The 22,517-nt window shown below is 41.4% G+C and overlaps 1 protein-coding gene and 1 long non-coding RNA gene across 6 annotated transcripts in view; both read left to right on the top strand.

The window, feature by feature from the left end:
• Positions 1–3,501, top strand: part of LOC129621563 (uncharacterized) — a 100,899-nt gene extending 97,398 nt beyond the window's left edge. The window contains exon 4 of the long non-coding RNA XR_008699440.1: positions 2,971–3,501. This is a non-coding gene — a long non-coding RNA (uncharacterized LOC129621563). The remainder of the gene's footprint in view (positions 1–2,970) is intronic.
• A 690-nt stretch (positions 3,502–4,191) lies between these two features.
• Positions 4,192–22,517, top strand: part of KTN1 (kinectin 1) — a 111,902-nt gene continuing 93,576 nt past the window's right edge. For 4 of the 5 annotated variants that reach the window (XM_055538124.1, XM_055538127.1, XM_055538128.1 and 1 more), the window contains exon 1: positions 4,192–4,330. The gene's annotated coding sequence lies outside the window, so the exon portion shown is untranslated. Of the gene's footprint in view, positions 4,331–5,050; positions 5,337–22,517 lie in introns of all 5 variants that reach the window. The other variant, XM_055538125.1, reaches the window with a different exon arrangement.

Here is a 22,517-nt window from a genome sequence, read left to right on the forward strand (position 1 = left end):
GAGTTTGAAAGAACTATTTTCCCCCTCATTTAAGTGGAGAGATTCCTGAATACACTCATGACTGATGGAGAGGGAAAGGTTGAAGATTCAGAAAGAAAGGGCACTGCTGATGGACTAAGGTCCCCAAGGAGGCCCAGAGGGGTGACATCCAGAAGTCTGTGTCATGAGAGTTGGCATTCAGAGGAATTATTCTACAGCCTTCACAGACTAACGATTCATAATGGAGCTTGCAGTCTGTTTATTCACTCTCACAAATATAACATTTCCAAAACAATGTATGGAAGTAACAAAAGGTAGCTTTTAAAAATTGTTGACCTGGATCAAAGGAAATTGGTAAACTGGAGATGTGGTAAGAAATAAATGGAACAAAGCCTGGGAAAGGTTAATTACAGGGTTGTCATAGTATAGGGAGGAGAAAACACTGGGCATGGACTGACTGGGATCTTAGAGTTATCAAGAGGAGTTGAATATGAGCAAGCAAATAGAAGTGTGGTTTAAAAAAAAAGGCACTTTTCTGTGGGACACATATTTTTGAATGCATGATTTATATTCAAACACCTAACATGATGCTGTGCATATTGCAAATATTGTTGACTTGGTTTGATTTGTTGCTACTGATCTGCTCTCACCAGGTCATGCTCTTAAGAATTATTTGGGCAGGAGTGGTGATGGTTATGCTGAAATATCCATGTTCTCTTGCCTGATTCCTCAGGCTGAGGTTCCTCCCTGCAACTTAGCTGCTTGGGGTGAAGCTTGTACAAACAGCAGTGGTGAAAGAGAGCAACTTTTTTTCCCCTTTGTGTGACTAAGTTGCCTTCATGTTGACCACATTTTAAAATTTAGGGCTCACCGAACAACTAATACTAATCAACTGAGCTAGCGGCTCAGCAGTAAAGAATCTGCTTGCCAATGCAGGAGATGAAGGAGACACACGTTCGATCCCTGGGTCAGGAAGATCCACTGGAGAAGAAAATGGCAACCCACTCCAGTATTCTTACTAGAGAATCCCATGGGCAGAGGAGCCTAGTGAGCTATAGTCCACAGGGTGGCAAAGAGTCTGGACACCACTGAGTGGCTGAGCATACACGCATGCTACACAGGTAGCTTTACCTCCCTAATCAATTCTGCCCAAGTTTCCCTGCAAAGGCCCCAGTTATGTCTCAGGATTGTACAGGCACAGTGGAAACTCCCTTCTGCTGAAATAAGACTCTAAGATTTCTTGCAGCTCTTTAGGAGTGGAAGTAAGATGTGTTGCTTATCTATTATTGTATAACAAACTATCCAAAAGTCATAAAAAATTAAATACAGTCAGAAATTCAAGCAGGGCTTGGCTGGGTAGTTTTTCTGCTCCATAAAGTACTGACTGGGATCACTTTGTGGTATTTAGCTTGTAGCATGGATGGTCTGGGGTTTCTAGAAGTCTACTTTCATATGTTTGGCACCTTGGTGGAGGCAGTTGGAAGGCTGTGCCCAGCTGGTCCTCTCTTCCTCCCCCTGTAGTCTCAAGGCCTTGCCACATGGTCTCTCCAAAGAGGTAGCTGGACTTCTCACATGGCAGCTTAGGGCTTTAAGATCAATGGTTCTAAGAGACAGCAAGTGAAATTGCCTGTCTCTTACAGTCTGGGCCCAGAAATTGACACAGTGCTACTTCTGGCGTACCCTGTTGGTCAGGTCGGTCAGAGGCCCCTCAGAATCAAAAGGAGGGACACTGATCCCACCTCTCTATGCAAAGAGTGGCAAATGATTCACAGTCACCTTTAGTCTGTTATGAAAGAATTTGAATGCCATATGCTTGAAGAGATTTTACGTGAACATGAACAATGCAGATCTCTGATAAGCAGTTAAGTGCCAGATACTTTGTTAGAATACCTGGTAATTTCTAGATCTGCAGTTGTAGCTGTCTGTATGAACGGCCCCACTCCACTATTTGGGTGGAAAAGGTGGACCTGGAATCTTGTTTTTACTTTTAATTCTGTGAAATGCTTCTGTTATAGTTTCATCTCTGCCATCCCTTCACTGGTGAAGTTGGAGATATAATCTGTTACTCATGTACTACTCAAATCTCTATATAACTCACCACTTCTGGGAAGTCTTCCCTAGACAAAACAGGAATAGCCTGCTTTCTCTCTGTCTGCTAGAGAGATATGTACTGTGCGTCTTTAAAACTTTTCCAAAATTAGAAAAAATAATTATTACATGTTAAAAATTGGAAGGTACTCTCCAAAAAATTGTACTTTGTTAAACAGAGGTGGGGGGAATACTCTTTAGTTAACAGTGTTACACTTTATCATTTTCAATAAAATTTATTTTCTAAGTTGTCACAGCTAGAGATAGCTCAGCTACTGGGAGTGTTAATCCTTTTTAGCAAGTTAGTTGCTGTTTCGGTAACACTGAGGGGAGTAAGCAGCAATCAAGGTTAATTATATCTGTTTAATTATAGTTAATTATATTATATTTCAAAACTTAGAGGGTAGGTCCTAATTCCTAATAGGGTTTATCATGCATAACATTTCTAATAAATCTTTTTGATTTGATGTGGATAAATATGAAGCTTATAATAAGGAATGAAGCACCCAGTCACTTCCTTTTAAAAAGCCAAAGTTCAAAAACTCAGAGAAGGTGGAATAGCTGATACATTTACACTTCTTTGTTTCAAACTACAGAACACAAAAATAAGTGATCCCTGAATATAAGAAGTGGCATATTTGCTGTAAACATGCCTCTAAGCTCGTTTCTGGTCTTATGTACAAGTGTACCTAAAAATTACTGTCTCTAAAATGACACTGGGCTTTAATAGAAATCATAAAAATTATAGAATTTAAAAATTCTAACCTAAAACCTGCTTTAGTACCAACCAGAAGAAATTAGATGGTTATTGGTAGGGTAATCAAGAGTCCTTAAACTCCTTTTACAGAAATGATTTTTCCCACCTTTGTAGTAAGAGACTAATGGCTTCTCTCTTCAATGAAGCTGGATCCTTTATCACAGGCTCAGGAGACAGCCCGCGCGGCTTAGAGACAGACTGCTTTGAGGACGTTGGAACCGCCGAGGTGCTGAGTAACCCTACTGAGAAAGAAAAAAGAGGAGGCGCTTCCGGAGTTAAAATAACACAGAATGCATCATTGGAGAACACAGTGGCTGAAGGACTGGCAGAATTCTCAACAGCTCAGGCTACCACATACTGTTCAGTTTTCGTTTGTACTTTGGAGGGTCTTTAGAAACCTCTGACAAAAAAATAGAGGTACAGTACCTTTTTAGCCCGTCAATGCAAAGGAAACCCTGTTGGTATAGGAACTGTTCTGATGTTCATTACTTAAAAATTGCTCGTTCCCCTTTGTTAGTATGGAGGGGGAGGTGTTAGTGATGAGTCTTAATTTTTTGTATCCCTATCCACCCTGTAAAAGCTTTTGAATTATTTTGAGCGCTCATAACATTTGAGGAGAGTTTGTAGTGTTTTGTGTATATTCTGTACAATGCCTGGCATTCTGCGAGAAATTGATAAGCCGTAAATAATAAACACATCTCATTTGCCAGTGGACCAGAAAGATCGCTGTCATTCTTTTAGCAAAGAGCAAACTAATAGGCAGGAATTCTGGCCAGACTCTCCTTTCCGTTACAGCTTCCAGTTATTTACCCAGGCTTAGTGAATGGCCACCGGTTGGCAGACACAACAGCTTCACAGTATTTGCACACAATTTATTTAGGTCGGTTTAAAAATTTTCTCTCTCTTTGACGCCAGGGTTGTCCGACGAATTCAGAGAGAAACTCTGGAGACAGAGGGATGGAAGATTTCGTTTTCCAGTGATTTCCGAGGAGGAATCTGGGACGGGCTGGGTGAAATCGAGTACCATTTGCTTAAGGTTAAAAAAAAAAAAAATTCCAGTCTGGGGGGCCAGGTGGTGCTTCGGTAGGAGGGCCATGCAAGACGAAACCAGCTTTGGAGGAAGGACGCGGGGGGTGGGGGTTCCTGCAAGAAGAGAATTCCGCTGTGCCTCGAGCGCCCACCCTCCACCTGGCTGCGGGACGTTATCTCCGGAGAAAAGCCCTGGAATCCCGAGCCCGCCGGACGCTGGGACTTACCCGAGTGCGCGGGAGAGCGCGCGGGGGCCGAGGCGGCGACGCCTGTCCCTTTAAGGGGCCGGTCTCCGGGCACCGCCGGGGCCCAGACGCCGGGACGTGCCGGGGCCGCCCCGCCCCGAAGCCGCCCGTTTCCTGCCGGGCGGCGCGACGGCACCTGAGCAACTGCGGCGGCAGCGACTCGGAGCGGGCGGCCCGGGCTGTAGAGCCGGCGCCGCCGCGTGTTCCCGGTCTCCTTTCCCGGCCGCACAGGGTAAGGGAAAGCAGGCCGCGCCGGGCCCGGGCTCCGACCGCGGGGACCGCGGAGGGGGGAGGGCTGCGCCGGCCGCGGGGTGCCGGGCCGACGGGAGGGCCGCGCCGGGCGGGGGGCGCGGCCGCGGGGTCCCGACACCATCCGCCGCCGCCCCGCCGTAGGCCTCGGGCGCCGGGTCGCCGCCGCCGCCGGGCTTCAGCTTGGGCCCGGCTGCCGGGGCGGGCGGGCTCCGAGGGGCCTCTCGGCCTCACCGGGCCGCCCCGGCCCGACCTCGGTTCCGCCGCGGCGCCTTCTCCGAGGACGTCTCCCGAGGGCGAGGTCGGCGGGAGAGGGCCCTGGGGTGACCGAGGAGCCTATTTTTAGCCAGGCGTGAGGGCCCCCGGGAGGGAAGGCGGATTACCACTTCCTCGGCCGGTGGACGGAGGGAGCGTGTCCCCGGCGGCGGCCCTGGGCCACGCTTACGCCATGCTGGAATTTCAGCCCTCGCCGCTCTCGGGGTGCTTGGGGAAGCAGCGCTCGTCCGTGCTCAGGCCCCCTCCCGCCGACCAGTGCTTGTCCCCGGGCCCCGGAGTGGGGCGGTTGAGGATGGGAAAGCAGCGTGAGGGGAGAGTTTGGAAAAATCTGGGGACCGCCCGGGAGAAGGGGGAAGTTATTCTTCCTCTCCCTGAGGGGTGTGTCTTCCTTACGGATTCTCCCTCCTCTCTTCGGTTATCCAACAAGGAGATTTTTGGCTTCGGGGACCTCGGCAGAAAACCTAACCTGCAGTCTAGAGAAGTCGTACGGTATCAGACGTGGGCACTGCTGCCCCGCGCGTCGGTGGTGAAGGAGCATGTGTGTATCGGAGACCGACAGCCCCAGGCGCGGGGAGCCGCATACCTAACCTCAGCTAAGCTGCACCCTGATTAAATTCAGGAACGGGTTGTTTAATACTAGCTGTTCTTTTTGGGAGGAAGGACGAATCTTAAGTTCATGGTTGAGCCTATTCCAGGAGAGGAGTCCTTAGCAGGTATCTTAATAAGCACTGCTTAAAAAGCTGCAGTTGGAAGTTAACTGTTCAGAGTTGTGGGGTTTTTTGAGATGCTTTGTGGAAACCCTTGAGAAATTTAGACAACCATTTTCTGCTAAAGATAAACATCTTGAGGTGAATGAACTAAACACCCTAAATTGTGTAGGACTTCTCTTAAAGTTTGAATTCTTGGTTAATTAGGTTGTTCTTTTCACTACTTCACCTAGCAGGCGAATGGTATCACTGTCTTTCAGTTGCTGCTGAGACTGGTATGATTGTCCCAAGAATAACACCAGAGTACTCTTGAGTTGATCTGTTTTGAGTAGACATGCCTTGCTATAAATACTTTCATATTTAATGTGTTATCTGAGAAGCGGCCCCCACCCCCCACCCCCGTCTCCGACCCCCCACCTGCTCTTCTTTAAGGATATAACAAGAAATAACTGGGTTTATTGTTTGTAGATTCTAAGGAAAATTCATTAATTCATCCCTTCCCCCCTGCCTCCAACATTGAATTAGAAATGTCTCTTAATTTTGCAGCCTTTAGCAGTGTAACTGTCTCTATCAGATGCTCTTAAAGAGTGAGGCATTCTGTTTACCTTCCTGAGATTCGTGCTGAAACTTACAACAAATCCTGATGAATTTTTTTCTTAAAAATATTAAGCACTTTAAAATTATAAAGAATATTGAGTATTGTATAACTTATGGGATCAGGGTCAACATTATGAAGAGCCATTAATTTACCATTTTGTTTCCACTTTAGTTTTTTCTGTATCCTTTAAAATATCATAGTCTCTTCTGCTTGATGCAGATGTTTTCTTGATTCTCTCACTCCAAGCCTTCTTAGAGTTTATAGACTTTAATCTGCTTTTAGTAGGGAGAACATTCTAATAATTAGATATTAAATGGCAATCAATATGATATTTATGAAGGACCTGAGGTTAGTGAAGGACAGGGAAGCCTGGCCTGCTGCAGTCCATGTGGTTGCAAAGAGTGGGAGGCGACTTAGCGACTGAACAACATGCATAAATAAAGTTGAGTTTCATTGTTTCCTCTTTCAGTATTTGTGAACATGACTTTGTGTGTTCTGATCTTAGAAATGTAGTTTATGTACAAAGCACAGGTAAAACATTAGTTTAGATAAGAATAGAAGCTTTTTTTCCCTATAAACAAAATTAAACAGAAAGGGGGAAAATTATTAGTATCATGACTAAGGAGTTTGATTTAACTTAACCTTCTGTATCTGAGCTCTTGAAAGAGAAAAGTAATGGCAGTTTATTAACCGTTTGCATGCCAGGCTGTTGAATTGGTGTTTTAAAGCCCGCCCCCCCACCCTCAGTCTTTGAGATACATTGTAGCATAAGCCATTTAGGCTCTTAAAATTAATTAATTTTTAAAGTGGTATAGGGTTTTAATTGGTTTTATCTTAAAAAGATGAAATAGGTAAAATAGTATACTTTTAGTTTTTGTTATTTAGTCAATAAGTTGTATCAAATCTTGTCTGACTCTTTTGCAACCTCATGGACTGTAGCCTGCCAGGTTCCTCTGTCCATGGGATTCTCCAGGCAAGAATAGTGGAGTGGGTTGCCTTTTCCTTCTCCAGGGGATCTTCCTGACCCAGAGATCGAACCAGTGTCTCCTGCTTGGCAGGCAGATTCTTTACCACTGAGCCACCTGGAAAGCCCATACTTTTAGTACTAAGAATAATTTCAGTAATGACTCTATTAGGAAATCTATTATTTCTAGGAAATGTGTAAGAAGAGTTCACTTCCTTTTAAAAAAGTTATGATTTTAGTATTTTACCTATCACTTTACTACAGTTAAGAACTTTAACCGCACGTCAAGTTTCAGCAAAGTGATTTGTACACTACATGGGACTTACCACAAAATGAATTGTTTATACTCCCCTTCTTCCAGGGTATTGCTTTTAGGGTTTCTCTTCTTACTAATTACTCTCCTTATTTAGTCTTTATGATTCGTCCTCACTCTTGAAGTGCTCTTGGTTCACTTTACTTTCTATATTCCTCTGATGATCTCATCCAACGTCATGGCTTTAAATACCTATATGCTGATGGCTTCCATTTTTATATCTCCAGCCCAGACTTACCTCCTGTGTTCTGTAAAACCTGTTCTGAATTTCCTTTTGGATGTGAAGGAGTAAACTCAAAACTAAAATTCCACGTTCCTCTTTAAACCTGCCTAAGGTGCATGGTAATCTGTCGTACTAGATGGCAGCTCTGTCCAGCATTCAAGTGAAAAGAAAATGGCATCATCCCTGACTTATTCAGACTTGGTGTTCTTGGCTCAGTCTTATTTTGAAAATATATCTAGAATCAAGTCACTTCTTACCACCTCCATTGCTCACTAGGCTAGTCTAAACCAGCCTTCTCTCTTGTCTAGATTTCTGCAGTTAAGTTCCTGATGGGTTTCTCGGCTTCTGTCCTGGCTCTCTGCAGTCTTTTTCGGCAGAGCAACAAGATCATACCTCTCTCTTCAAAAATCCTGCAGTGACTTCCCATATGCATCGTAAAATCTGAAGTCCTTATGACCTACAAGGTCTTACAGAATCATCCTACTCTCCCCATCTCCCCTTGCCTCTCCCAAGATAGCGACTGCTCTGCCTCCTGCTTATTTGGCTCCAGTCCCACTGTCTTAGGGACTTTATGCTGGTTGTTTCCCCTCCTTGAATCACTTTTTCTGTGAGGTATCTCTATGAGCCATTCACTTATCTCCTTCATACCTGCTGTTGAATTGTTTTTCAGAAGTCTGCTTTCCTGCTTAAAGCTGCACTTCCCTGCTTGTGATCCCTGTTTTGTTTTCCATAGCAATTGTCACCTTCCAACAAGCTCTAAAATTTGCTTGTTGATTTTGCTTATTGTCTCTTTTCTCTGCTCCCAGACATACTATACTGTAACCTCTATGACAGGGCTTTTTGTCTGTTTTGTTTATTGATGGATCCCAAGAATTGCTCAGTGGTAAAGAATCCACCTGCCAATGCAGGAGAAATGGGTTCAATCCCTGGTTCGTGAAGATCCCCTGGAGAAGGAAATCGCAACCCACTCCCCTGTTCTTGCCTGGGAAATCCCATGGACAGAGGAGCCTGGCAAGCTACAGTCTATGGGGTTGCAAAAGAGTCAGACACAACTTAGCAATGAACAACACCAGTGGTTTAGGGCAGTGCTTGGTACATAACATAATCTCAATAAAGATTTTTTAAAAGTTTTGTTTATTACAAGTGAATTAAAATCTTTATCTCCTGCAGGTTTTTTTGTTTTTTTGTTTTTTTTTTTTTTACTGTGGTGCGTATCTCAGTTTTGGACACATGTGGTTTTCAGTTTGCTCCTTTCCTATGAGCAGACAGAGAGCACAAGAAAAATGGCTGGGAACCTTTGGGAACACCTTGATGGAGGAAGGGATGTTGGACTTGTGGTGGAGAGCTTACCTGTCCCATGTGATTAGGATCATTGGTTAGGTCTTTTAAAAAGTTGGTTAAAACAAGAACTCAAGGTATCTGTGCACTTGGTTTTAACTTTAAGCAGGTACTTTTATTTGCCTCTCATTTTATTTGGATCAATCTCTTGTCTTTGAGTAGAGGTCTCCTGATCTTTTTGCTGTGCATCATACCCTAAGAGCATTGTCTATGATTTCTAGTATTGTTTCTTTAAAAAGTAAAATGAAACTTTCAAACTTCAAAATCATTCTGGGTTTTTCCAATCCTTATTAAAGCCTTCCAAAGGATTTAACTTAGTTTTGTAGAAATGAAAGCTTGATCTTTATTCTGTCATTTAATTGATTTATAGAAATAAAATATATGAGTAGGTGTTAGCCAGAGCATTTAGCTTTCTGTAGACACCAGCCCCTGTATTTTTAACCAAGGGGACAAATGTCATTTAATCCAGTGAGAGGTCCTTTAAGATAGCTTCTATATTGAATAGTTCTCACAGGATCCTAGCTGTCTACCATTACTAGTGGAGAATGTCATTTATCCACATTTCTTTATTTTGATTCTCAGTGACATCTGCAATTACTTATCAGAACTTATATGATTTTTAGTAATGACATTGTCTATCAAGAGCCTTCCTTGATGATGTGCTACATTCTCACTGGAAAATGTGTGATGATTATTATTTATTCTTATACATGAGTCACTTAAGTTGCCAAGGAAACAGTCTGGTCTGAAAGTCAGTAGTAACTAGGAGACCTGTAGGTCTTAGACCTTATTAACTAAACTTCTGTGCAAGTTTCTTGTCTGGAAAATCCCATGGACGGAGTAGCCTGGTAGGCTGCAGTCCATGGGGTCGCTGAGGGTCGGACACGACTGAGCGACTTCACTTCACTTTTCACTTTCATGCTTTGGAAAAGGGAATGACAACCTACTCCAGTGTTCTTGCCTGGAGAATCCCAGGGACGGCGGAGACACAGAGTTGGACACGACTGAAGCGACTTAGCAGCAGCAGCAGCATGCAAGTTTCTTATTGTTCAGTTCTTTAATTGTGTAGTGTGTGGTATAAGTGGATAAAGTGTGGGTGCTAGGGAGTCCGAAGAACTTGGCTTTGACTTTGGCTTTGCTTCTTAAAACCACTTACTGTATGTGTAGATTTACCTGTCCAAGGCTCATTTGCCTTGCTTATTTTATCTTAGTAGTTGCTACATAAGTGATAGCTAACATTAGAGTGCTTATTTGCTGTTTAAGACTTTGTAAATACTTTATGTATAGTATCATATTGACTCCTCTCCACAGCCTTATGAGAGAGATGGTATTTGATGGAAACAATGGAGGCAGGTTAAGTAATTGTCCAAAGACACAAAGCAAAGAAAAGGAGGAACTTGAATTTGAACTAGATATTCTGACTCTAGAGCCCATTCTCATCCATTGAGCTGTTTTATAAGAATGTTTTCTGGAAAAAAAAGAAGCACTGTTCATGTGCAGTTGTCTTTTGTTAGGTATTATAAAGTTGCATTAAGGTTATAAAGATTTCTTTCCCCTGGAGCTAGAGGATTAACTCTGAAAGCTAGTGACTTAAATTTGAGGACCTAAAGTTTTCCAAGGAGAGAAAATAGTAAAAGCTACTTAAAACCAAATGCTATAAAATATTTTATATAGAAAGCAGTAGGTAGACTATTATCTTTTTAATTTTTTTCAGTCTTAATTCCTATATATGTGCATTATAAGTTACTGCCATGTGATCTTGTAGGCATTGCTTAGTGGTTATTTCGGAAAGGCCAACCCTGTTCACCAAAATGCATGTCCTCTTTGTCTGAGCTTTATATTTTTCTTCATTGCATTATCAGTTGTTACCTAATATCATAAAGCTGTGACCAACCTAGACAGCATATTAAAAAGCAGAGACATTACTTTGCCAACGAAAGTCCATCTAGTCAAAGCTATGGTTTTTCTAGTAGTCATGTGTGGATGTGAGAGTTGGACTATAAAGAAAGCTGAGCGCCCAAGAGTTGATCCTTTTGAACTGTGGTGTCGGAGAAGACTCTTGAGAGTCCCTTGGACTGCAAGGACATCCAACCAATCAACCCTAAAGGAAATCATTCCTGAATATTCATTGGAAGGACTGATGCTGAAGCTGAAACTCCAATACTTTGTCCACCTGATGCGAAGAACTGACTCATTTGAAAAGACCCTGATGGCTGGGAAAGATTGAAGACAGGAGGAGAAGGGGACGGTAGAGGATGAGATGGTTGGATGGCATCACCAACTTGACGGACATGAGTTTGAGTAAGCTCTGGGAGTTGGTGATAGTCAGGGAGGCCTGGCGTGCTGCGGTTCATGGGGTCGCAAAGAGTCGGACACAACTGAGCAACTGAACTGAACTGATAATTTATGCTTATTTATTTATTTGTTTGATATCTGTTTCACCTGTAAGAATATAAGCATTATGTGGCAGAAACTTTGTCTTGTTCACCACTGTGAACTGTGTTTTTGGTACTTAGGTACTGCTCGCCAGATTTAATTTTTTTAAAAATTAACTTATTTTAATTGGAGGTTAAATACTTTTCAATACTGTGATGGTTTTTTGCCATACATCAACGTGAATCAGCCATAGGTAAACATGTGTTCCCCCCATGCTGAACTCCCTATTCGACCTCCCTCCCCACCTTAACCCTCTAGGTTGTCCCAGAGCACCGGCTCTTGGTGGCCTGCTTCATGCATTGAAAATGAGTGAATCAGTTGTCTGGTGTTTGCAAACTATTGGGACTCATTGAGCCTTCTGCTTTCCTTGTCATTTGTGCCATCCTCCTCCTCCATTAGCATGACTAGTTGATTTACATGGAATGCCATGTAAAGTGAGACTTCAAGAATAAAGGTTTCAAGTTGACTCTTGGGAGGGGGATGGAAAATAAAATTTAATACACGAATTTCAGCAAAATACTTCTCTGCTTAGTACCAGTTAATCTTAATTGATCAGTAATGTAAGTTTTCTAAGTGAAATATGTACATAAATTATTTAGTGATTGCATATGTCTAGATCTATTTATCTTTTAAATAAATTTGAACAAGCTACATTGAAAGCTCCCCAGTGTTCTGAATGCTGTGTTGTTGAACGCTTGTTTCCTTAAATTTTAAAAATCCACACACCGGTTGAATTTATGTGCTTCTGGACTGTACTTGTTTACTTTATTGGGAAATCATGTTTATTTGAAATGTGTTCTATAATTATTTTACATAGTTTTCATAACCTGGATGTCTCAGGTGGCTGAACGTGATTTCTGTGAAGTGAATTTCTCAAGCTTCTTGTATAATTTGGTATTTTCATTTCTGGGTATAGTTTCAGTTACTGTGGTGTATAATCCTTTTTTGTGTTTTTTTTTTTTCTAAACACTATAAATGGGATCCTTCTGTATAAGTTTATTTGCAACTTCCTTTTTCCCCTCAACTTTATTGTCCTAATATTTTTCTTCCATGTTATATTTAACTTTGATTCATTCACTTTCACTTCTACATGGAATTTCATTGTATGTATATTTTCTAATTTACTATCTGTTGATGGACATTTGGGTAGTTTTCAGTCTTCTTTTACTATTATAAACAATGCTGTTATGAATACCTCGTATGGCTCTGTTGGTGCACTTGCATCTATACTGTCTCTAGGTGGTGTTTTAAAAAATTTTTTTGTTCTTACTTAAAATAAGAAATAACTTTCATATTATAAGACTCAATACATTATCAGATATATACATATATAACTAAGTTTCTTGGGGGGAAAACCCTATGTGTTGCTGCTGCTGCTGCTGCTACGTCGCTTCAGTCATGTCCGACTCTGTGTGACCCCATAAACGGGAGCCTACGAGGCTCCCCCATCCCTGGGATTCTCCAAGCAAGAACACTGGAGTGGGTTGCCATTTCCTTCTCCAATGCATGAAAGTGAAAAGTAAAAGTGAAGTCGTGTCTGACTCTTAGCGACCCCATGGATTGCAGCCCACCAGGCTCCTCTGTTCATGGGATTCTCCAGGCAAGAGTACTGGTGTGGGGTGCCATTGCCTTCTCCGCTATGTGTTGCTAGTTTGTTTCATTAAAAGTACAATTGCTAATCAAGACCTACTAAGTTGATTTTTGTTACCTACTAATGTGTTGAGATTAGCAGTTTGAATGAATTGTTTTGGACCTTATATCTCACTTGGAGTGGAATTGCTGAATTGTAGGAGAGGTTCATTTTCAGCTTTAGGTAGTGCTGAGTTGTTTTCCAGTATAACTGTAGTACCAGTTTATTCTCCACATTCTTGCCTATATAGTTGACCCTTGACCATCTTGGGGGGTTAGGGACGCTGACCCTCTGTGCAGTCAAAATTCATCCTATAATTTATAATTGGCCCTCTATATCCCCTGTTCCTCTCAAACCATGGTTGGGCATCTGTTGTGTTGTACTGAGGTGGTTACTATTGAAGAAAATCTGTGAATCAGACCCTTACATTGCACTCCGGTGTTGTTTAAGGGTCTACCTCACATAATAATGGTAAATAATAAAGTTAGACAGCCGGTTGGGCATGAATTGATATCTTGTGGGTTTTGCATTTTTGCTTATGAGTGGAAATGTATTTTCCAAAATTTGCTGGCCATTTTTGTTTCCTTTTCTCAGAAATGACTGTTGGGTTTTTTTTCCTTTATTTTTTAAAAATAATTTTTGGTTGTGCTGGGTCTTCGTTGCTGTGCATGGGCTTTCTCTAGTTGTGGGGAGCAGGGCCTACTCTTGGTTGAGGTGCGTTGGCTTCTCCTTGTGCTGGTTTCTCTTGTCGCAGTGCACAGGTGCGCGGGCTCTAGTAGTTGTGGGTCACATGCTCTAGAGCAAGGGCTCAGTAGTTGAGGTGCACAGGCTTAGCTGCTCTGTGGCATGTGGATCTCCTCGGTCCAGGGATTGAACCTTTGTCCCCTGCGTTGGCTGGCAGATTCCTGCCCACTAGGTCTATACAGTCATCAAAAACAAGACCGGGAGCTGACTGTGGCTCAGATCATGAAATCCTTATTGCCAAATTCAGACTGAAATTGAAGAAAGTAGGGAAAACCACTAGACCATTCAGGTATGACCTAAATCAAATCCCTTATGATTATACAGTGGAAGTGAGAAATAGATTTAAGGGACTAGATCTGATAGAGTGCCTGATGAACTGTGTACGGAGGTTTGTGACATTGGACAGGAGACAGGGATCAAGACCATCCCCAAGAAAAAGAAATGCCAAAAAGCAAAATGGCTGTCTGAGGAGGCCTTACAAATAGCTGTGGAAAGAAGAGAAGTGAAAAGCAAAGGAAAAAAGGAAAGATATACCCATTTGAATGCAGAGTTTCAAAGAATAGCAAGGAGAGGTAAGAAAGCCTTCCTCAGTGATCAGTGCAGAGAAATAGAGGAAAACAATAGAATGGGAATGACTAGCGATCTCTTCAAGAAAATCACAGGTACCAAGGGAACATTTCATGCAAAGATGAGCACAATAAAGGACAGAAATGGTATGGATCTAACAGAAGCAGAAGATATTAAGAAGAGGTGGCAAGAATACGCAGAAGAACTGTACAAAAAAGATCTTCACGACCCAGATAATCACGATGGTGTGATCACTCACCTAGAGCCAGACATCCTGCCAAGTCAAGTGGGCCTTAGGAAGCATCACTATGAACAAAGCTAGTAGAGGTGATGGAATTCCAGTTGAGCTCTTTTAAATCCTAAAAGATGATGCTGTGAAAGTGCTGCATGCAATATGCCAGCAAACTTGGAAAGCTCGGCAGTGGCCACAGGACTGGAAAAGGTCAGTTTTTATTCCAATCCCAAAGAAAGGCAATGCCAAAGAATGCTCAAACTACCACACAATTACACTCATCTCACCTGCTACCAAAGTAATGCTCAAAATTCTCCAAGCCAGGCTTCAGCAATACATGAACCGTAAACATCCAGGTGTTCAAGCTGGTTTTAGAAAAGGCAGAGGAACCAGAGATCAAATTGCCAACATCCGCTGGATCATGGAAAAAGCAAGAGAGTTCCAGAAAAAACATCTATTTCTGCTGTATTGACTATGCCAAAGCCTTTGACTGTGTGGATCACAATAAACTGTGGAAAATTCTGAAAGAGATGGGAATACCAGACCACCGGACCTGCCTCTCGAGAAACCTGTATGCAGGTCAAGAAGCAACAGTTAGAACTGGACATGGAACAACAGACTGGTTCCAAATCTGGAAAGGAGTACGTCAGGGCTGTATATTGTCACCCTGCTTATTTAACTTCTGTGCAGAGTACATCATGAGAAACCCTGGGCTGGATGAAGCACAATCTGGAAATAAAGATTGCCAGGAGAAATATCAATAACCTCAGATATGTAGATGACACCACCCTTATGGCAGAAAATGAAGATATTAAAGAGCCTCTTGATGAAATTGAAAGAGGAGAGCGAAAAAGTTGGCTTAAAGCTCAACATTCAGAAAACGAAGATCATGGCATCCGGTCCCATCACTTCATGGCAAATAGATGGGGAAACAGTGGAAACAGTGGCTGACTTTATTTTTCTGTGCTCCAAAATCACTGCAGATGGTGACTGCAGCAATGAAATTAAAAGACGCTTACTCCTTGGAAGGAAAGTTATGACTGACCTAGACAGCATATTCAAAAGCAGAGACATTATTTTGCCAACAAAGGTCCGTCTAGTCAAGGCTATGGTTTTTCCAGTGGTCATGTATGGATGTGACAGTTGGACTATAAAGAAAGGTGAACACCAAAGAATTGATGCTTTTGAACTGTGGTGTTGGAGAAGACTCTTGAGAGTCCCTTGGACTGCAAGGAGATCCAACCAGTCCATCCTAAATGAGATCAGTCCTGGGTGTTCATTGAAAGGATTGGTGTTGAAGCTGAAACACCAGTACTTTGGCCACCTGATGTGAAGAGCTGATTCATTTGAAAAGACCCTGATGCTGGGAAAGATTGAAGACATGAGGAGAAGGGGATGACAGAGGATGAGATGGTTGGATGGCATCACCGGCTCCGTGGACATGAGTTTGAGTAAACTCCAGGAGTTGGTGATGGACAGGGAGGCCTGGTGTGCTGCGGTCCATGGGGTCGCAAGGAGTCGGACATGACTGAACTGAACTGAACTTAGGGAAAGTCCTTGTTTTTCTCTTTGATAGAAGTTCTTTTATGTTCAGAATAGTAATTTTTTGCTTATCACACATCGCAAATGTCTTTTCCCACTTTATGGTTTGTGTTTTTCTTATGGTTTCTTTGTTAATAAATGTTAAACCTTTTAATTTAGTAGAATTTCTCAGGATTTGTGTTTTATACTTTGTGTCTTGTTTAAGAAATCCTTTTCCACCTCAAGGTTGTAAAGATATTCTTGCATGTTGTCTTAGGAAGTTTAATGTTACATTTCATAATTCTTTCTCAGGAGTTGATTCTTGTTTTTTCCCTTTAGTGCTGCTGGTGTATTTTCTCCAAAATTCCGCTTTTCATTTCAGTTTGTTTTTTTAAGTAGTAAAATGTGTGAATTTAGTAGATACTTTTGAAATAAATCTTTGAGTTATTAGTATTATGTGCTGTCCACACCTTGCTTTTAGAGTCATAGGTAAATATTATGTAAGAACATTAAGGTATGAATGGTTGTCTGGTAAACTTTGAAGTCTTCACTCTCCCCCAACCCCCATATGAAGTTCAAGATTTGTGAACATTTCGGTGATACCATTGTTTGCATGTGGTTTTCTGAAGTTATTAAGGACATTTGTTGTGAAGTAGTCTGGTTAGTTATTTTCTTAAAGTTGAAACTGTTTGTGCTTGATATTTTATGGTTATATTGTAGTGCACTGTGAATGTAGACCTATTTCTCTGTATCCAGCTCGGAGTATACATACAATCTGAGGATTCAGATCTTTCTCAGTTTTGGAACATTCTCGGCTCTTTAAATATGTTAATAACTCCTATTACTTCTCTTACTTCTTACTTCTCTTACTTCTTACTTACTTCTATTACTTCTCAAGTTTCTTCTCTTTTGGTTGACCTATGTTGGAGTCTGTTAGTTTATCCTCTGTGTATTTTAATTGTTCTTTCAGTTTTTTTCTCTTTATTTTTCTATGCCTTATACTAGGGTAGCAATTTATGTTTTTCTTCTGCTTCTGTCCGTTTAGAGTTTATTCTGTCTGTTGAGCCTACATGGCAGTATTTATAATTTTTATTTCTTAGATTTGGAGTTGCTTTTTCATATACACCTGCCTGTTTCATTTGTCTCAGTTTTTGTTTTATAATCTTTTTGCTATTTTGTAAAAAGATTCCTTTATCACTCTGACAGCTTCAACATGCTCAAATTTAAAAATCTTTGTCAGACTGTTACATAAACTAATACCATCTGGTGTGAATTCATGTTTTTATTGATTTTTTTTTTCCCTCTCCACATTATTAAATTTCTTCCTGTGTTTTGGTTTATTTATTTATTGAGTACATTTTGAGTGGAGTTTTTTTTTTTTTAAACCTTTTTTCCATTAGTGACCATTTCCATCCCCCACCTCAAAATTATTATTTTTTTAACTGTTTCTACCTGGCTTACTCTTCGTCTAGTTGCAAGCTAGGTTTGTTCTGAAACAGTTAAAAAAGAGAAAGCAAGGTGGATAGAAATGTTTCCAAGATGAAATCATATACTGAGAAAGAGGAGGTAAGGGTGTGTGTATATGTGTAGAGAGATCTCATGTTTAGGGGAGTATTGAATGAAATCTAAAAAATGACAGTTTCCTATGATGGAGAGGAATATAGAGTAGAAGAGCACAGAAAAATCTATGGGTCAAAACAAGCAGCTCAGTTGTGTCCGACTCTTTGTGACCCCATGGACTGTAGGCTGGTAGGCTCCTCTGTCTGTGGGATTCTCCAGGCAAGAATACTAGAGTGGGTTGCCATTTCCTTCTCCAGGGGATCTTCCCAAGCCAGGGATCAAACCTGAGTCTCCTGCATTGCAGGCAAATTCTTTACCATCTGAGCCATGAGGGAAGCCTAAGAAGAGCACAGGGGTACAGTTTATGCTCTGAATTTCCCTTTTGCTTTATACTTGACTCTGGAACCATGTATATATTTTATATAATTATTAAAAAATTTCTAGAGGAAAGGAAATCCTCTTACACTGTTGGTGGGAATGTAAGTTACTGCAGGCACTGTGGAAAAGAATATGGAGGTTCCTCAGAAAACTGAAAATAGGATTACCATGTGACCTAGCAGTCCCACTTCTGGGCATATATCCAGGCAAACTTATAATTCAAGAAGATACATGCACCTGTATGCTCATAGCAGCAGTATTCACAACAGCTAAGACATGGAAACAATCTAAATGTCCACCAACAGAAGAATGGATAAAGAAGATGTGGTACATATATACAGTAGAGTACTACTCAGCCATAAAAAAGAATGCATTAATGCCATTTGCAGCAACATGGATGCAACGAGAGATTGTCTTAATACTAAGTGAAGTAGCTTACATGTGGAATCTGAAATATGACACAAATGAACCTATCTATGAAATAGAAACAGAATCAGGGATGTAGAGAGTAGATTGGTGGTTTCCAAGGGGGAGGGACATCCCTGGTGGCTCAGAGGGTAAAGAATCTGCCTGCAGTGTGGGAGACCCAGGTTTAATCCCTGGATTGAAAAGATCCCCTGGAGAAGGGAATGGCAACCCAGTCCAGTATTCTTACCTGGAGAATCCCATGGACAGAGGAGCCTGGAGGGCTACAGTCCATGGGGTCACAAAGAGTCGGACACAACTAACACACACACACATACATACACACACACACACACACACACACACACACACACACGCACGCGTGCGCGCGGGAGGGCTGGGAGAGGGTTTGATTGGGAGTTTGGGATTAGAAGCTATGAACTGATGTGTATGGAATGGATAAACAACAAGGTCCTACTGCATAGTGCAGAAAGCTATGTTCAGTATCTTCTGATAGCCCATATGGAATCTAAGAATATGAAAAAGGATGTGTATATATATTGAGTCACTTTGCTGTACAGCAGTAATTAACACAACATTGTAATTCAGTTATACTTCAATGTAAAAACTAAAATTAAAAAAGGAGACAATTTGAACACCAGTAAAGACAATAACTAATGAATTGAAGCTAGTCAAATATTGTATGTTTAATCTTTAAGTTCGTAATGCTAAAAATTAAAAAAAAGTTGCTGTTGGGCTAACATTATTTTAATAATTTTGGTAAGTAAAGAAAAATAAGCATTTATCCTACTTTTCTTATATGAATTGTATCTCAGGGTAGCCAAATAGGTCATAAGAGAAGTTTTTTTCTGTAGATATATTCTACGTAAGAAAGAGGGGATAGACTTAGAATATCACCATTTTGTATCTCCTAATGAATAATGTCTAGGCAAAGATCTCCAGTAGTTGGTAACATCATGGAGACATCGAGGGACTTCCCTGGTGTTCCAGTGGCTGAGATTCTGAGCCCCCAATGCAAGGGACCCAGGTTCTATCCCTGGTCAGGGAGCTAGATCCCATGTGCCACAACCAAGAGTTCTCTTGCTGTAACTAAAGACCCCACATGCTTAACAAAAAGAATGAAGTTCCCGGATGCCACAACTAAGACCGGGTGCAGCCAAATAAAAAAATAAACTTTGGGAAATGTGCCATGCTGTCTGTGCCTTAGTCTTGCACTGAGGTCATAATCCTAAATCTGATCTAGCCTTTAAATTTATAGGAATTATAATAAATTCCAATTTATAGGAAATAGAAAAGACAAAAACAAAAACTTGTTAACACTGTGGGGATTCCATCGACAAAATTCATACTGAGAAGCTCTACAAGAAAACTATCTGGTTTTTCCAACCCCAAATTCTACGGATTACAAGAAACTGAATAATAGATAAAGGGATGACAAATGAAAGGAGACAAGAAATAAACATATCATTCAATACAGAATAACTGAAAAAATATTTACACAGCAGTTGGGGAGATGTGAATACTGGCTTGATATTTGATATTAAGGGATTATTTTTAATTTTAAATTTGCTGTGAGGCTGGATTTTTGCCCCTTTTCCTCTCCAGGCTCAGGGCTTCTATAAAGCTATAGCACTGTTACCATAGGTTTTAAGTCTGATTCTTTTTCTTAGATACTCTCCCCTCACTTCCCCCTGAAGCTGCCCCCTGCCTCTCTCATAGACTCTTTAAGACTGACAGGTGGGTCTGAGCCTCGCTCCTGTCAACTCTGCTTTTGCCCTGGATCCTGGTGCACATGAGATTTTGTGTGCAGCCTTTAAGAATGAAGTCTTTATTTTCCTCCAGTCCCAGGGGACTCCTGCAGTTAAGCTCTATTGGCCTTCAAAGCCAAGGCCTCTGGATGGCTCATCTACCTACTGCCAGAACCTTGACATGGGGCTCAGAACTCTTAACTACTCTGGGAGAACCTTTGCAATACAGTTATTTTCCAGTTTGTGGGTTGCCCACCCAGAATATTATGGGATTTGATTGTATCACAACTCCACTCCTCCTACTGATCTCGCTGTGGTTCCTTCTCTATGCCTTTGGACTGGAGCCCGCCAGGCTCCTCTGTCCATGGAATTTTCCAGGAAAGAATACTGGAGTGGGTAGCCATTCCTCTTTACAGGGGATCTTCCTGACCCAGGGATCAAACCCGGGTCTCCTGTATTGGCAGCAGATTCTTTACTGTCTGAGCCACCAGGGAAGAAGCCCTTACGTCTTTAGTTATAGAAAATCTTTGTGGGTAGTTGCCAGTTTTTTTCACTGATGGTTGTTCTACAGGTAGTTGTGAATTTGTTGTGCTCATGAGGGTAGGTGAGTTTAGGGTCTTTCTACTCCACCATTTTGGCTGTTCTATAAAATCTTTTTTTTTTTTTTTAATTTGATTTAAAAAACCATGTTTGTTTTTGTCTGTGTCGAGTCTTTCTTGTGACATGTGGGTCTTTTTTTCCTTATGTGGGCTCTTTGTTGCAGCTTTCGGGCTTCTCTCTAGTTGTGGCACATGGGCTATAGAGTACAGGGGTCTAGTTGTGGCATGAGGGTTCCAGAGTTCGTGGGCTCTGCACTTGTGGCGTGCAGGCTCTTCAGCTGCGGCCTGAGGGCTCACTAGTTATGATGTGAGGGTTTAGTTGCCCCGTGACATGTGGGACCTTAGTTCCCCATCAGAGACTGAACCTGTGTTCCCTGCCTTAGAAGGTGGCTTCCTGACCACTGAACCACCAGGGAAGCCCCATCTCTTATAAAGTCTTAATGAAAGCTTTTTGTGTAACTGTTGGGTGGTAGGCGAAGGAGGCAAGCTCTCTCTTTTCCTTGTGTGAAGTATGGACATTTCTTTTCCTCTAGTTTACCTTTTGCTGACTTGGAGTGTATAATGTATACAGTCACTCAGTTGTGTCTGACTCTTTGGGACTCTGTGGACTATCTAGCCCACCAGGCTCCTCTCTCCATGGGATTTTCCAGGCAAAAATACTGGAGAGGGTTGCCATTTGCTGACTTGGACCCCTTAAAAAGTCCCAGTTTTATGTACCTGTCTCATTTCTACTTCCCCAACTTATAGCCTCGTGTTTCCTGTGATAATCTTGAGTGGCCATTAATACTTTCAGTTCCTATATCATATTCCCTGTCTCCCAGGATTTCCCTTAATTTCCAGAAAACATGTCTATTTCAACACAAAGCAACTTCTGTAGCGTTTAATTGAAAGAGTTTTCACTTCCAATTTAAGAAATGGAGTCCTTAAATTAGCTTTAAAATCACGGTTTAATTTATAATTTAAAAATACAGTGAATTCAGTTTAAGCTTAAATTATATTATGAAAATAATATATGCATGGCGGAAACAGTGTAAACATTCTGAAAGATTTAAGATGAAAAATTACCAGACAGGTACCCAGAAGTCACCATAGAGTTAATGGTTTCTGTTGTGTCCTTTCAGGAGCTCTCTAAGCATGTATGGGCATGACTGTGTTACTTAAAAGGGAATTTTCTCTGTATGTAGTAGTGATAGTGTTAGTCGCTCAGTTGTGTCCTATGGACTGTGCCTACCAGACTCCTCCCGTCTGTGGAATTCTCTAGGCAAGAATACTGGAGTAGGTTGCCATTTCCTTCTCCAGGGGATCTTCCCCACCCAGGGATCAAAACCTGGGTCTCCTGCATTGCAGGCAGATTCTTTACCATCTGAGCCTTGTGCAACTTGCTTTTTATGTATATTTGGTTTATTTACAATATTTTTGAATGTCTTGCCACTTTACATGTGAAGCTCTACTGTAAGGTTATTTAATCATTTCCCTAATGTTGGACATACGGTTCTTTCTAATTTTAAAGTTGCTTTACTAATGGTGAACACTCTTTTTAGTGTGTCTTTGTATTTGTGTGATTACAATAAACTACCAGAGAAGGAGTTTTCTCTATTGAAGAGTATGCACTATTCTTATATCTGTCTAGGAGATTGCATTAGTTATAACCAAGTTAGCACTACCTGAGAATACTGGTTTTCATACTTCCTAGTTCATGTCAAATTTTGTACATACAGTTTTATTGAGGTATAATTGACACACAATGAACTGCATGTATTTAAGTGTACAATATGATAAATTTTGACACGTGTACGCTGATGAAACCATCACCACAATCAGGATGGTGTACATATGCGTCATCTCCAAAATTTCCTCATTCCTGTTTGGTAATCCCTCATTCCCACATGTTCCTTCCCTGCCAATTTAAG

The sequence above is a fragment of the Bubalus kerabau genome, chromosome 10, assembly GCF_029407905.1.
Source record: "Bubalus kerabau isolate K-KA32 ecotype Philippines breed swamp buffalo chromosome 10, PCC_UOA_SB_1v2, whole genome shotgun sequence".
Lineage (NCBI taxonomy): Eukaryota > Metazoa > Chordata > Mammalia > Artiodactyla > Bovidae > Bubalus > Bubalus kerabau.